The sequence below is a fragment of the Labrus bergylta genome, chromosome 8 (assembly GCF_963930695.1).
Source record: "Labrus bergylta chromosome 8, fLabBer1.1, whole genome shotgun sequence".
In the NCBI taxonomy this organism is placed as follows: domain Eukaryota; kingdom Metazoa; phylum Chordata; class Actinopteri; order Labriformes; family Labridae; genus Labrus; species Labrus bergylta.
In genome coordinates this window covers 4,872,902-4,888,255 of record NC_089202.1, presented here as the reverse complement: position 1 = coordinate 4,888,255, position 15,354 = coordinate 4,872,902, and the positions used below count along the sequence as shown (strand labels likewise).

Genomic DNA, 15,354 nt, shown 5'->3' with positions numbered 1-15,354 from the left:
AACATGGACGTTTTGTTCATGTGCTATCATTAACATCAGTAGCATTGGAGGTATTATTTGTGGTACTACAACTGTTTGGTAAATACTTATGGAATCAGTGTATATAGCTCCAGATCACAACAAACGTATCCCTGGACACTGTACAGTAGAGTGGGTCCAGACCTTGCTCTTAGTAATATTATTTACAGAGACCAGTATAAATCGATCATGAGCCAGCACTTGGCAGCAGCAGCAAGGAAAGCCTTCCTTTAAAGTTCCATCTTTTATAGTATTGGCATTATATCTGACATGGTGTGCACTGTCAGAACCCTCCCCATTTGGATCTACTCAGAATGATAGCAGGTAAAATCAGGGTGAAAATTCTCAGGAAGTTTTTGGTAGTTTCTTGCAAGTGTGAAAGCGCCATGTGACTGTGTCAGTCAGACTGACTGACAGACAGAAGTAAAGCATAATTACGTCTAATACACAGATGGTATCACAGCATTTGAAGTACAGCAGGACACACAGAAAGAATGTTCTTCATTAATGAAAAGGGTTTGTTGTAATTGCACAGAATATATTGAGGCTTATTGGAGCAGCCGTTGCTGACCAAATCCTGCACAGGGGAACCATGTGACAATAGCTATGCTAAACCCAATGCTAAAGAATGCCCGCTTTATGGTTATCATGGCACATTGGCCGCAAAAAGGAAACTTTCAAGGTTTTGTCTGTGTGAGTGTGAGTGTGTGTTTTTGTGTGTGTCTGTGTCTTTTATGTGGGTCACCCCACCATGTCTAATGGCCCCTTGCTGCGTGTAGCGTCCTGCGCTGAGCTGCTCCCTGCTGTCACACTCTCACACACAAACAAATGCATACACTCGGCGGGGGAGATTCTGGGGTGTCCCTCACCCTAATACCCTCGACAATACACCACCAGTGCATCTGTTGCTCCTGTTTTTAAAGTTGAAAGTTGATCAGTGAGGTGCTAGCACGTCTCTTCACTCTCTTTAGATACATTACTTTATCTCCTCTCTCTGTGTCTACTCTGTGTAACTTTTTTAATTTCATCCCAGACCAAAATGGGTGACTTTTTTAAAACATTTATTGTACAGTTAGCTTTATTTGATTTTTCTCTTACCTTAGCTGACTTGGAGTGGATTTCAACAGTTAGCTGATGTCTTTTCCTCTTTTTTTTATCTGTGTGAAATAGAAATGGAGGCTTGGGCCTCTGCAGGCCTCCATCAACCACACACCTGCTAGCAACTTCCTGAAACAGGTGAGCATCTGCACCATACATTTAAAACATCTTTGGGATTTGAGTTGTGTGTACTTAACTAAGGACTCAAGTATTCTAATGCAACAATGGATGAACTATATCAGGATCATTTCTTACATTTTTGATGTTGTGTGTCAAATCTATTGGTGCTGGGGGAACGTTTATCAGTATTAGTGGCTACTCTATCATGTAACAGATCATTAGCAATGTCAGACATGAAGAAAGAGCGAACACAAAGTGAATCAATGAAATCATTGGGTCTCATAAAAAGCTGAATCTAAAGGCTTATACGGTATCTTGTAAAGGTATTGTTGTTATGTATTATTAATAGCATCATTATTAACAGTAGGTCTTGTGGAGGTTTTATGTGCATGTCTGAATATATTCTTTATAAATGTATTGTTCCCCTCCGAAGAGGCAGTGTTTTTAGTTTTCTTCTGCGTGTTTAACCAGACAGTAGGAAAGAAAAGACTGTCATTTAAATTCTAGCTCTGCAATTTTATTTACACCAGCATTGTAGAATAATCTTAGGAGAGGAGAGGACAGGAGGGGAGGGGACAAGAGAGGAGAAGAGAGGTAGAGAGCGAGAAGGGGGAGGAAAGAAGAGCGAGCGTTGAAATGCTGAGAATTCAGATTAATACAGCGAGAACCTGTCCGTCTCACTCGACCTGTAAAACAGACACAAAAACAGAGAAACTACCGACAAAGCATATAAAGAACACAGACTGCGTTAATAAAAATACATTGACCATTTATGTAGGCTAACTTTGTGTATGCCACAAGTCAAATAAGACGAACCTTCTGCAACATACAGACACAACAAAATCATAGCGTGTGTATTATTTTGAGCCATTAAGCATTGAAATCGTCTCACACACACACAAACACACACAGGCTGAATGTGAGCCACAGAGAAGCCAGCTACGTCAGTATATTTTCACACTGCGGTAGTGTCTCTTTGTCTGCCTGTCGACCAGCCAGCTGTAAGATGGAGGGTGAGAAATATGCTTTTAGCGGACGGCTTCGTAAGACAGGAGACACGGATTTGTCATTTCTGTTTCTATTCGCCTTTGTTGTTCTATTGATTTCTGTCATGCCATTCTTTTACTGGAGTGGTTTGTGTGGTGTTTTTCATTGTTGTGCGTATGTCTGATTATTTGTACCTGAGTCAGGAGGGCGTAAGCATGTGTGTGTGTGTGTGTGTGTGTGTGTGTGTGTGTGTGTTAATAAGGAACAATGTATTAATTACATTGACTACTTCTGCACAGGCTTTGTAAGCTTAGTATGTGAAATGTGTGAGTCCAAACAACGATGCTAACACATACTAGGTATGTGTTAAAACTTGTACATGCACAATAGTGGGGGAGGGTGACCTTCTGTCCACCTGTCCATAGCATCAGCTGTTGTTTGTGTGGCCCCATGCACACACACATAGTGTATATACACACTTACACACAAAGCATGTTGAGGTATCTCGAAAAATAGAATGGCAAGTAGCTCTGTTGTTTCTAGACTGGGAAAACACACACAGACTCACACACACACCAGATATATGCAGAATAACAGACAACATTACAATATGATACATTCTTATACCACGGCCCTTTGTGAAACAAATACCACATGCTCAAACTTACAATATAACGAATATTTTTCTCTCAATTCTTTTTTTTAAATGTCCCTTATTTTGGTATAAAAAAGAGGTGGCATAAGAGCTGTTAATCATGTATAATGATTAACTTATAATACATTTAGTTGAGCATCAGTTCACTCTGTCATTTTCATTTTAAAGCCAGCTTATCCAAATTGGCCCACCTCAAAAAAAAAAAAAAACATACAGCAATGTCACAACACTGTTACACATCCAAATACAATAAGCATTTCCCTCTAACCCTTTTTCTAAAGCCAGCACAGCAGTTTAATGCACAAGCCTGACAGTCATTTTATGCAGTTGACAGTGATGCAGCACCTAAAAAGAAAGCCGTTTCAAGGGGAAACCATCGATATGTAACACACACGGCATAAAATAAAACCCTAGAAATGCATGGCGAGGCAGAGAAAGGCACAGAGCCGGAGAGAATGATTCAGATGTATAGAAGGCCTCCGTGAGAGAAGGTTTGCCATTGTGTGATAAACACAAACACAGATGCATTTAGGCTTTGATTCCAGGTTGCTTTTCTCTGCCCGCAGTGGGAGCCGTCCTAAAGAAACAACCCTCTCACACACACACACACATACTCACACATACACACACACACACATAAACAGACCATGGACCGGACTGATAGGATTAGAGACTGGTGCTATATTCACTCTCTCTCTCTCTTTCTGTTCCTCTCTCACCCCCTCTCCCTCTCGAGCCTGCCAAGCCTTGATTATTCACAAGGTTAGTTCCTGATTGCCTATAGCAGTAGCAGACTCAGGTTCATTATCTCTCCACCTCTTTTCCTCCTGCTCTCGCTCTCCGTCCTCATGCAGTATTTTTATGCACAATGGTTGAGTGAAAAGGCTTGACTCATACAAAAAAAAAAGAAAATGCACCTGCTCACAAAAAGATTCACTGAAACTCAGTGTGGCTGAAATGTTACATGTGAAATCATCTTTGCTTTTTTTTTATTTTTATTTTTTTATCAAAAATGCTCCAAATAATAATAGTCCCATCTCTATCAGTTTATTGTCTTTCCACTCTGGCAGTCCCCCCTATATTTTTCTATTTTAACTCTAAATTACCTTTTTGATGTGATCATAAGGAAACTCGATTGTGGTTGAAGACAACAATTTTGTCTTGTTAAAATAAATAAAACAGTATTCCCTGTACTTTAGAATAATAAGTATCTATTTGTCTTTATTATCAGTGATCTGCACTCAGGCCAAATTCAAAGAATATTATTGATGCATTTGAGGGCAATATCAACTGTCTCTTATTATTTCAGAAATGCAACACTACTGAAGACAGGCCACTCATGAAAGTATGTTTATGTGTGGTGGAGGATATCAGTGCTGCTGCAGAAGGCTTCAAAAGGTAGCCGTCGGCCAGTCCTCCGCTGTTTTAACAGAACCTCCATAGCTCCGATGAAAACACAGAATATGAAGAATCATTTTGTTATGAGATTCCTAAAATCTCATTTCATTCGTTTGATTTCCAAGAAGTATATTTGCTTTTTGAGAGTAATTGTTGGGACATTTGTCACAGATTATTCTAACAATGACTAAAGCTTTATTTTTTTTTGTTCCTGGTTTGTTGTCTGGACATCGAAAGAGTGTTGGTTTTTCCTTCTGTCTGCAGGACAATATCCCCATTCTGAGCAGAGTGCGAGTGTAGTGTTGACACATGTTAGTGCTGGCTGATTAGTCGACACATAAAGGAACACGCAGCTCCTCCATCAGTATTCAGCCATTTTGTCTCCCTGTCTGTCACACTGGTGGAGTGGATCTGTGTGTGTGTGTGTGTGTGTGTGTGTGTGTTGGGCTTTTGTTAAGGTAATACAGAGGAGAGAGAGAAGAGCGAGGGAGAAGACACCGTGAAAAATTACATCGACCACGGCGAAGTACTGATGACCCACAGATGCATTTTTCCTTTAATGTAGGCACATCAGAAAACAGTTTCCCTCACTCCACCTCAAAAGTCATGATTTTATAAAAGCAGGAAAACCCCGAAAAAACTAAATGTTTAAAGTGGAATATTGTGAGGAATGTGAGGAGAAGATCTGCTGTCTGCTGTGTCTTAAGTGGATTAACGACGCGGTCAGTTAGACACAGCCAAAGTGGCAACCAGAACCGTTGTTTACAAGCTTGTGTCGCCCCTGTCACCTCCAATTTTCAGACGATACTGATTTGTTTTCTCAGACTTTTTGTCACAATTGTGGGGTGGAGTTTGTGGAAAATTGTTGTGTAATCTTTTTTGTAAAAAGCATGAAAATTGGCAGAATCAGATCTCACGTATTTACATTCTTTTTATTCAATTAAAGTTTCCAGAGTGTTTCTGCTTAGGGTCAGCTGCAAGGGTACAATTTTCATTGTTATCTACAATTATTAAAAAAAAAGATTTAAACTAAAATACGGCCTTTTTTACAGTTCAGTTCAATGAGGCCTTCAATACAATACAGCATGCAATGATTAAAATAGAGCACTGCATACATTTTAAAATGACATGGATATCGTCAAATCTTGTGAATTCTTACTTTGCAATGGTTTAGATTTATAAAACATGATTACAAATATAATGAAGATTTAAAATCTCGGATCAACAAAAACTAAAAAGAAAAAAATCCTGTACATTGTACATTTTTGACAAAGATATCATAGGACAGTGTTTAAACCCATAAACATTTAATTCATCTCGTATTACGTACAAGAAAACCCCATTCTACTGTCCATCACATACACGAACCAATAACTCTCAGAAATCATGCCAGTTTATTCACATAATTTATCTCAATGTCATATCATTTTTAATCCACTAAATGTCAGGTGAAAAAAACATTTCTATTACAACAAATTAAAGAATCAACAACAGAAATCAAACCCTTTTCTGATCAGGGGTTACAACAACAGATCATGTAACTTAAACATGCTTTAATAATAAAACATATAGATGCTAAGAATGGATCACAAGTGATTTATGTAGTTTTGATCGTTTTTATTTCATAGGTGTGTTAGCTCGGGCATTCATCTCCAATTGTTTAGACAATGTAAACAAATAAATAGTAATTATTATACTTCACTTGTCTGAACAACGTAGCTCCCCCTCTGGATTTCAGGTGGCTTAACATCTTAAAAGCGTTACAGTTGATTTATCCATTTTGAATGTTGAAGTACGAGTTGTTCTTGTTCTTATTTTAAAGTTTTAATTGCAGAAAAGTGTTATTTCTTCAGTCATATACAATGTACAATAATGTGTCAAATGTGACATGCCTTGTATTCTTTTCTATAAATCAGACACTGAGCAAACACTTCAAACTGTTGATAGTTTCATCTCTTGAATTAATTAAGTTTCTATCTTAAAAATAGTCCCAGATGTTTGAAGACACTGGTGGAGTGGATATTATCTGCACGATGATTTGATCACATGATCCAATCAAAACATGAGGTGAAAAGTCAAAAGGTTAAATAGTTCATCTTGTGGCCTGGCTTATTGTTTACGTCTGTGTTTATTTCGCTGGGTTATTGTTCTACTCTTGATATATTAACAACCAGAGAGCCACATTGACACCATGCTATGAAGACAACATATTCTTCAGCTTTTGATCAGACTGTTCACAGAGATTCAAGTCATTTTAAGTGAAGCGTCTTTTATATTTATCAGTACGCTGCGTGTTTCTAATCTCAACAGATAATAAATACATCTTTCAGATTTATAAGCATGCTTCATTATTGTTATCTCTACAGGTGATATATATATATATATATATATATATACCTCTATACGTACACACTTAACCCTGCCTACAATAGACCTGATAAGATTTCTGTAGTTTGTGAAGTACTGTGAGTTAGATAATGGTGCTTTGCTTTCATGGCCTTGAAGTCACATCGAGTCAAACAGCAGGATTTGTTATTCTTATTTCTCTCTATTTCTCAGCTTTTCTCTGTTTTTATTTCTTTTGAAAATCATTTCAGAACCAAGCTGCTAAATGCCGAGTGTGATGGCCAATTCTGTAGTTAATGTCCGTGTTTTAAATCGTAGTTCCTCTGTTCTCGTACTAATGAAATAATGAACTGCGTGATACATCTTCATGCATCTTAAATCAAACTTCAGCACTTAATTATTATTTGAACGTACACTCAATCAGAGAGAATAAAGTCACTTTCTGGATGGATGATTAAAAGGGTAGACTCACTGATCATTTAGATGATTTTTACTTTTGGCCTTCCTCACATTTTTGTTTAGTGGATCATCACATTTTAAATAAATTGAAATATAGAACGCCTTTGTAAACAGTCAAACAGAAGGTAATTGGTATAATCCAACTTTCCACCTGTGTTTGTCTTTCTTGTCTCCTCCTTTTTCTCGAGTCATCAACAGGAACATAAACAACACCCGCTTCTGTTTGTCTTGCTGCAATAGCAGTGAATGAGTTGTAGATTAAGAGCTTAGCTTGAAGGTGCACAGAGTCTATGATAGCATTCAGACTTCTGTGTGTTAAGCCAAATTATCTTTTACCATTTAAAAAGGAGCGTCTTCTCCTCACCATTCAATCTATCAGCTCCATTCAGTCCTGTTAGCTTTGATTGAGGCCTGTGCTACGGGCTGCTATTCATGTCCAACCGTCTATGTAAACAGAAAAGGGTTGCCGTGTGTGTGTGTGTGTGTGTGTGTGTGTGTGTGTGTGTGTGTGTGTGTGTGTGAGAGACTGTGTGTGACTGTGTGTGTGTGTGTCTATGCTGCAGCCTTTTAAAAAGAGGTGTAGAATCCACAATACTCTTTTTTTTAAACTTTTTTTTTTCTGTCCATGTCAGGCTTTTCCTGCATTATGAACACACTCTCTCTCTCTCTCTCACACACACACACACACACACACACACACACACACATAGTGAAGCCGACCTACAGAGGATCAGTCATGCTAGAGGTCGTCTATGGGCCAACTTGACATTGTTGTCCATAAGCTGCTTTGAAGCAAGAAAAGAAGTTTAAAGGACAATTCCAAATAGTTTGTACAAGAAAAGGCGTTCTCCCGTCACTTTAAGGTCGGTGTCGGTGAGCCAGGCTTTGTGAGGGAGGGGGAGGGCGTCGACACAATGTGAATAGAAACTGCAATTGATTTGCTAATGATAGCGTATTCAGTTTTAATACGATGGATCTAACAACCTTATCCTTCTCCGTATTGGAACGTTTGGAAGCAAATTGGCTTCGTAAATTGATTCAAGTGAAGGTGAACTGGAGCCAGCCGTGCCTGATGTCGTCTCACACTGCGGAGAGATGATTTGAGATAAACCTGATACAGTTGTTTATGTGTGTTTTGTTTCTTGAAATTTCAGAGGCTAACCAAACTATAATCTTTCAATACTTGGTAATATATCCTTGATTACGGTTCATCAAATGATTAAAATGTAATCAATGTACTCCCCAGCGAAGGATTTCTATCTGCCAATATGTTCATATCTAGATTTTTACAAGCAGACTCTCTCTCTGATAAAATAATATTATATTTACTTGCTTCAGTTGTTTGTATGTTTATTATATTAATTTGATTTATAAATCATTTATTTATTTGTAAAAAAAAAAATTAAAAAAAAGGAGTGTTTTATTGTTTTGTGAGGATGTTCTCTACTCACATGTTTCTTCAGTTGTTGAAAAGGATGATGAACGATTCAGCTGTGGTTATCTGGTGAAATGAAATAAATCACTTATCTTCACAAGAATACACGATGACAAGAATGCACAATAATGAAGTCAATGAGTTTCTTTTTACATTTGACATTTTTTTTTCCCCACATTCAGTCCATCCAAAAACTGCTTTAACGTGCAGAACAGGTTATCTTAGTACTGGCTACATAACTAATTCTTAATAGATAATAAAACTAAAAAAAAAAACACACATCAGCCATTTCATCTGTAAAATCACTGAATCACTACTTGAAATTATATCCTCTAGTGTTATTTCAAATCAAGCTAACATTCACACTCTATCATAGCTTGTTGTTATTATTTTATAGTTCATTATGATATGGAAATAATAACAACAGTCATTGGGACATGCTGTGTATGTGACATAAATGGCACATAAATCCAGATGTGACTGGCTCTAATGAGCAGCTGTTGACGATAATCCAGCTGATAAATGACTTTTAGAAGCTTTAAACCCTTCAGCTAAAATATCTCTGCATGTGGAGTTTAATTTCAACATGACATCATGAGATGTAATGAAGTATCAGGGAGCAGTGTGGTAGCTTAGTGCGCCAGCATCGTACTCCCAGTGTCATGTTGATTGAAATCCAGAGCACGGCCTTCCTCTCTGTCTGTCTTCTGTTTAAGAAAAACAGAGAAATGATCAAACAAACAGACTGGTGCAGGTACTGTTAAGAGTGATAAAGCTGGAGACAGCTGTGAACACAATCAGTGGCCTTCCTCTGTCTGTCTTCTGGTTTGAGTCGCCATGTTGTTGCTCTGCAGTAACAGTGGGAATCTCAGCATGAATGTACAGGTAGATCTCAGTGATCGCACATCACACAGCTGCTCCCTGTTACTGTGAATGGATGTCATTGGGTTTCAGCTGTTTCTGACTCTCAGACCCTCAATTTCCTCCAGCAGAAATTGGTATGAGTGTTGTCTGTCTGTCTGCGCAGGATGGATGCGGGTTGGAGGACTTTTTACCATGGCAACGACTAATGCAGTTTGGATGCAGAGACTGAGCCGTGCCTATTGTTGTAATAATGCAGGATTCATGGAGGGCAGGTGAAATGCCATGCAGGCTTTTCTTTAAAATGAGTAAAGAGTTCTTTTGATGTCGAGTGTGGACAACAATAAATCCCACTCGGCTCTGCGATCAAATGGGATTCCTGTATTAGTTCAGCACCACAGCTTCCTTTCTGTTCAGCTTCTCTCAACAGTTTTAGGCGACAAAAAAAAAAACCTCTCCGTCATGGCTTCCTATATATTTCATTATAGCCCCAATTCACTTCTCCTGCACATTGTTTCCTATATCGGCTTATACTGCCCAATCCTCATAATCCCACTGTAGTCTGAGTCAAATATCTAGTCCCTGCAGTGTCCTCCTCTCACCTTCTTCAAGGATGGGATTTCTGTTTCCTCCTCTTCACACGCTGGATTACAACCAAGCAACTTTGAAAAGTGACACCTAACAGGTTAATGCAGGGTTTTGATTAAAGTCCCTTTCTGGTTTACACTGTGTTCTGGTCATGTTTTTGGCCCTAAAAATGTGTTATATTCCACGGTGATGCAATGTTTGCGTGTCATGTGTAAAAAGAAATCCAGACGACGCTGAAATATGCAGTATATAGCAAACTACAAAAAAGTATAGACATCAAGAGTAGGGCTTCTTGGTAGTTGATTTTAAAGCTAATTCATCCATGTTCTGCAGATCATTGCAGGCCTCATTTTTCTATCTTTATCACTGAAATCTTACGTACACAACTCAAGTGGTGGATTATACATTCAAATAAATGCAGTATACGTTTTGACACTGTAAACACATTGAGGCGTCTGCAGCTCTACAGTTTCTTCAGATGTCATTACTTGTTTGGTTTGAAGACTGTGTGAGAGTCAAGAAGGCCATAAGTCACAACCCTCTTCATGAGAGCTTCAGTCCCAAACAAACATTCCTACAATGTGGCTCTGTCTTTTGCGCCTCCCTGACCTGCGCTGCTGTCGTGTGTGTGTGTCCCTGTGTGAGGGGGTGTTTGTTTTGTCTGCCCCTATCTATAGCTCTGTCCTGCCCCTTTCTTTCACAGTTAGAGAAAGGAGCCACACCCCTCAGGCCTTGGCCTAGTGCATGTGTGTGTGTGGAGTTTCGCTCTCTTGGGATTTTGGGATTTGTTCTGCAGTCTCTGTTTCTCAACAAGAGCGGCTGCTGCACAACAGCAAACACATCGACTTCTTCATTAAATGAACACAGAAAGTTTGACAAAAAGATATTATTTACATTAAAGGTAAACATGCATACACATATTGGCTTTTGTACGTTTATTCTTGTAAAAGAAAACAATCCTCATCATGAGGTGCCCTGCCTACTCAGTCCTATTTTAACATCAAGCATGCACACATCTAATAGGAAATAAATGCATTTACAGATAGAGGCATGTTAATGAAAATATTCAGTATAAGGAGCATTGCACATGTATATGTTAATGCAAACAAACACATGAGATTGTACATAAACACATATGAAAATAATGTGCCTTGGGAATATTAACCCCCAGGGTGGCCGACACCTTGAGAGACAAAACCCCTGTTTTTAAGCACTTGTGTTTGTTATTTCTGTTGTCCTGCATGGGCTCTGTGTTATTATGGGCTCGCCCACTGTTCAGTGTGAGTAGAAGTCACATACACACCTGTACTCACGTCTGCAGTTTCCTCACAAACATGCTTTACAGTGAGCCAGATGAGTGTAACAGAAAAACAGTCAGTTTAGGTTTGTTTTGGATGCACACAAGAAAAACAGTGAAGGGGGACGTTTATTTGGTCAAAGGCTACAGGGATATTTTGTTAATAATATAAACCTGACAGTTTTATTATGGGAATGTTTTTTTTTTTTTTTTTTACCAGCGTCATTCATTTTAAAAGATGAAGGGTTCGTTTTTATCAGTGAAGAGATTTATACTGTAAGCTCTTACTTAAAGTGAAGTGACCCTGGATTGGAGCAGTACATGATGTTGGATAGCAGCTAAATATCATCAGCAAATTCAATTGTTGTATACTCGTACTTGTCGAGATATTTCCTGCATTGTGAGCTTTAGTCACATTTTTTCTGACTACTTAGAACAAATATTTATTGAAACCTATCTGTTGTACCCATAGACTGTGAATATATTGTTGTACGTCTCAAATTTGCTTTATATCTGACACCATATTTGTGCAAATTAATCTTTAAAGTCACATTATGTTTCATCTAGAAAAGTGCTGTCTCCATGTTTATACCAATCTGCATTTATCAATAAATTGCAGGTGTGAATTGTCATCCAGTGAACTCCTCGCACGCCTCGGTGGAGCTTGAAACGGCCTCTCCAGCTGGAAGAACGAGTGCCGTGTGGGCTCCCTGAAGTGGTGCAACACCAGGTCATTGGAGAGCCACAGCATGTTTGGGAACAGAACAGTCTGTGTTTTTTTTCCCCCAGCCTGTTGGCTGAAGGGCCGTTTCACAGGGAACGTGGATTAATCTTTGGCGGGATTTCTCTGGGATCAAACTAAAATTGGATGTTTAACCTCACGTGTCCTACAGCTGAGTGTTTTCTGCTGATAGACCAGAATAGAGAGGATTGAATTTGACCCACATTGGGTTAAACATCACGTTCTCTCAAATGTACTTAAACTAACTCCATAATGAAAGGATAAAATTAATGTGAGTACACACATACTTTCTCCAAAACCTTATGAAAGTCATTTCATAATGTTCCATTAATGTTTCCCTCTATGTAAAAAATACACTGTTGCTGGGCCTCTGTCGTTTCCCAATAAACCACTTTATTATGTGTTAGAAATAAAATCTTTTCAACCCAACAGGACTGATGAAGTTTCTGCATGTTTCCCCGTTCACTTGATGTATGCTTAAAAAACTAAACATACTTTTAAAAATCCATGTTACATTACCTGAGACCTCCTCACTTAAAGGCTAATAAACTGCTTTATCCTTATATTGGGCTGAATGTGGATTCACTTGACGTTGCATTTCACACACAAATAAGCAGTGCATGTGGTTTTAATAAAAATGCATGAATGTGATCTGTTTTCTTATTATCAGAAAATCTTTATTCAAAATAAGATGCTGCTTTCAGTGAGATCTTAGATAAACTTGATGCATTGAGAGTTTGGAGAATCATTTCCACATATCACAGTTTAGACTTGAGGATAGTTTGAAGTCACAGTAAAAAAGAATTTGAACCTTCAGTTCATAGTCTTGATCAATTTACCACAGCAGAAAGTTTACAGTCTGGTCTGATTAATACTTCACTGCAACCGCTCTTAAAGAAACAGTCATCTCCTGATGTCATCATTGAAAAAGGACATCATGTTATCACTGGGATTGAGCTACATGTGAGGGAATTGTATGATAAATAATAATATTATAATAAATACATCACAGAGATGTTTTCATAAACCGTGGAGAGAAACACAATGATTCAGGATGGGTTAACAGCTCTGGTCCACAGTTCAGTGCAACAATACAAAATGTACAATATTCATACATGAAAATATGAAAAGCATTCTTCTTTAATACTTACATTAGGTATAAATCATGATATAAACATCTATGATCAGAATAGTTTTGTTAATCTTACTTTCCTTATTCAGTTAACTGAAGTTTTATTTATCAGTTTATGTGGGAACACTTTTATTATTCAGAAAATTATTTTTACACTCTATTTTTTAAAGAGATTGTCTTTATGATGAACTGATTTAAGGGTTACCATCTTAACTAAGCGTTACTTTCTATCTTTCTTTCTGTTTAGAAATCAAATCTACAATGATATTTTAAAATGTATTTAATGTAGAATCCTTTTCCTAATATTTGCACCCACAACTACTGGCTTTAGTGTTTAATGTTGAGGAAATAAAGGGACGTGTAGGAGAACAAGTGCCAATTTGAAAGAGGAAAAAAACACGTCATATTTAAACAATTTTTAGAAGAATCCATCGAGTTATTGGTCATTGGACCTTTTCATCACACTAACACTTTACCTTTGGACTGATATATGTTAATAATCACACAAAATGCAACCCAGAATATGATGTTTTCCTGTTTTCTGGAGTTACTCACTGTGCTGTGATTTCATACCTGCCTGGTTATACCAGCATGTTCCTGTGAAATCACGTGACTGCATGAGCCGCGCCATTCGACTTCACAAACCACGGCTGTATATCTCACTGACTGACAGCAGTAATTCTCACCGTGGTTTGAAAGCCATTCAAAAATCAAATCTATCATGCTCAGTTACGGTAATTTTCCATGTTGCAATCTTATGACACAGGGTGGACACATTCTAGGTAGTGTGCTCACATATTGTGCATACTTACTGTGTTGATATAATTCATGTTTGTCCCATCCTGGGACTGCTGCACTGACTGTTTTGAATTAGAGTTTGGCTTTCAGTCACCTCTTCCACCCACATACTGTAAATAATGGTGAATGAAACAGCCTGCAGGCAGATGACAAGAGAGGATTTTACCTTTGTTTCCCAGGATATTGTTAGCTGTTGAATGAAGGGACAGTGTGTGGGTATCACATTACCTGCCACCATCTTTCATAACAGAGAGATTAAGGGGCCTAATTATTAAGGATCTGCAATGTATATAAATCTATATGTATCCATCCTCTAGCTTTTGTTGAGCCATAGAAAGTTGCTGAAAGTCATCAGAGAATGAATAGCCAACACTGTGATCTTATGATGAAGTGCAGATCACACTGTTCACTCAGCTGTGCCAGTAGATCACACATCAAGTGAATCTGGACTTTAGGACTTGAGAAACATGAATCTCATTCTGTATACTTCTAAATAATTACCCCTTCTTTAATGTGTGCGATGTTTCATCAATAAAGCCTGTGTCACAATTGCTTGAACTCAGATTCTTTCCCATTATAAAACGGTGATGACGCACTTCCTTGACTATTAGCTTGTGAGATTCAGTATAAATCAAAACACTTCATGTTGGAAACAGACAAGTCTGCATGACTCATTAATTCATCCATTCCTTCATTTAAAAAAAATGCATTAGTGCCTAAACCTGAAGACTGACTTTAGCTTCATTCCTTGTAATGACAAAGTTCGGCTTAATAAAGGCTAATGGTTAATGAATAATTTACTTGCATGCAATTTCATTCCCTGTGTTTATTTACTTCCACTTTACTATTATAACAATAATCTGTGTTCGGTTAAACTTTTTATGTTTGCAAGGTTTATTGTGTAATTTAACATTTGATTGCCTAGATTTTTAAATTGCAAATACATAGAGTATGTACAAGCTCAAATTAAAATAACATTTTGTTGCTTGGAATTGACTTTCCATGTTTCAGATCAGTGTTTATGTCCATTATTGTGGAGTAACTTGCTTTTAAACAAGTGATTGTATTTGTTCCTTCTCTTGGGTTAGGGGATACTAGTGCCCTTTTTCTTTTGAAACGCTCACTCTGAATAGGTAGAAATATATAGGCCTATATATATATATATATATATATATATGCTATATAGTCTTTTTCCTAACTTCAATAAGTGTAAAATGGGGAAAGGAATCGGATTTCCCCTTTCTAGTCCGCCGGAACTTCATTCAATTGTGTATTCATACTCATGATGTAGACAATGATTTATGCCTGATTTTTGTTCTAAAAATACATTTAAAAATCCCATCCAATGTGTGTCATTTCGAGATTAATAAAATGCACGCATCGACTCGTGAGATTGGTGAGTTTGTGACTTTTATTCAGA

The 15,354-nt window shown here is 37.8% G+C and overlaps 1 long non-coding RNA gene across 1 annotated transcript; it reads left to right on the top strand.

Moving 5' to 3' along the window:
• The first annotated feature begins 463 nt into the window (after positions 1-463).
• On the top strand, positions 464-15,323 carry LOC136179901 (uncharacterized). The gene is made up of 2 exons (XR_010666825.1): positions 464-1,254; positions 11,882-15,323. It is a non-coding gene; the product is annotated as an uncharacterized lncRNA (long non-coding RNA).
• The last annotated feature ends 31 nt before the right edge of the window (positions 15,324-15,354 follow it).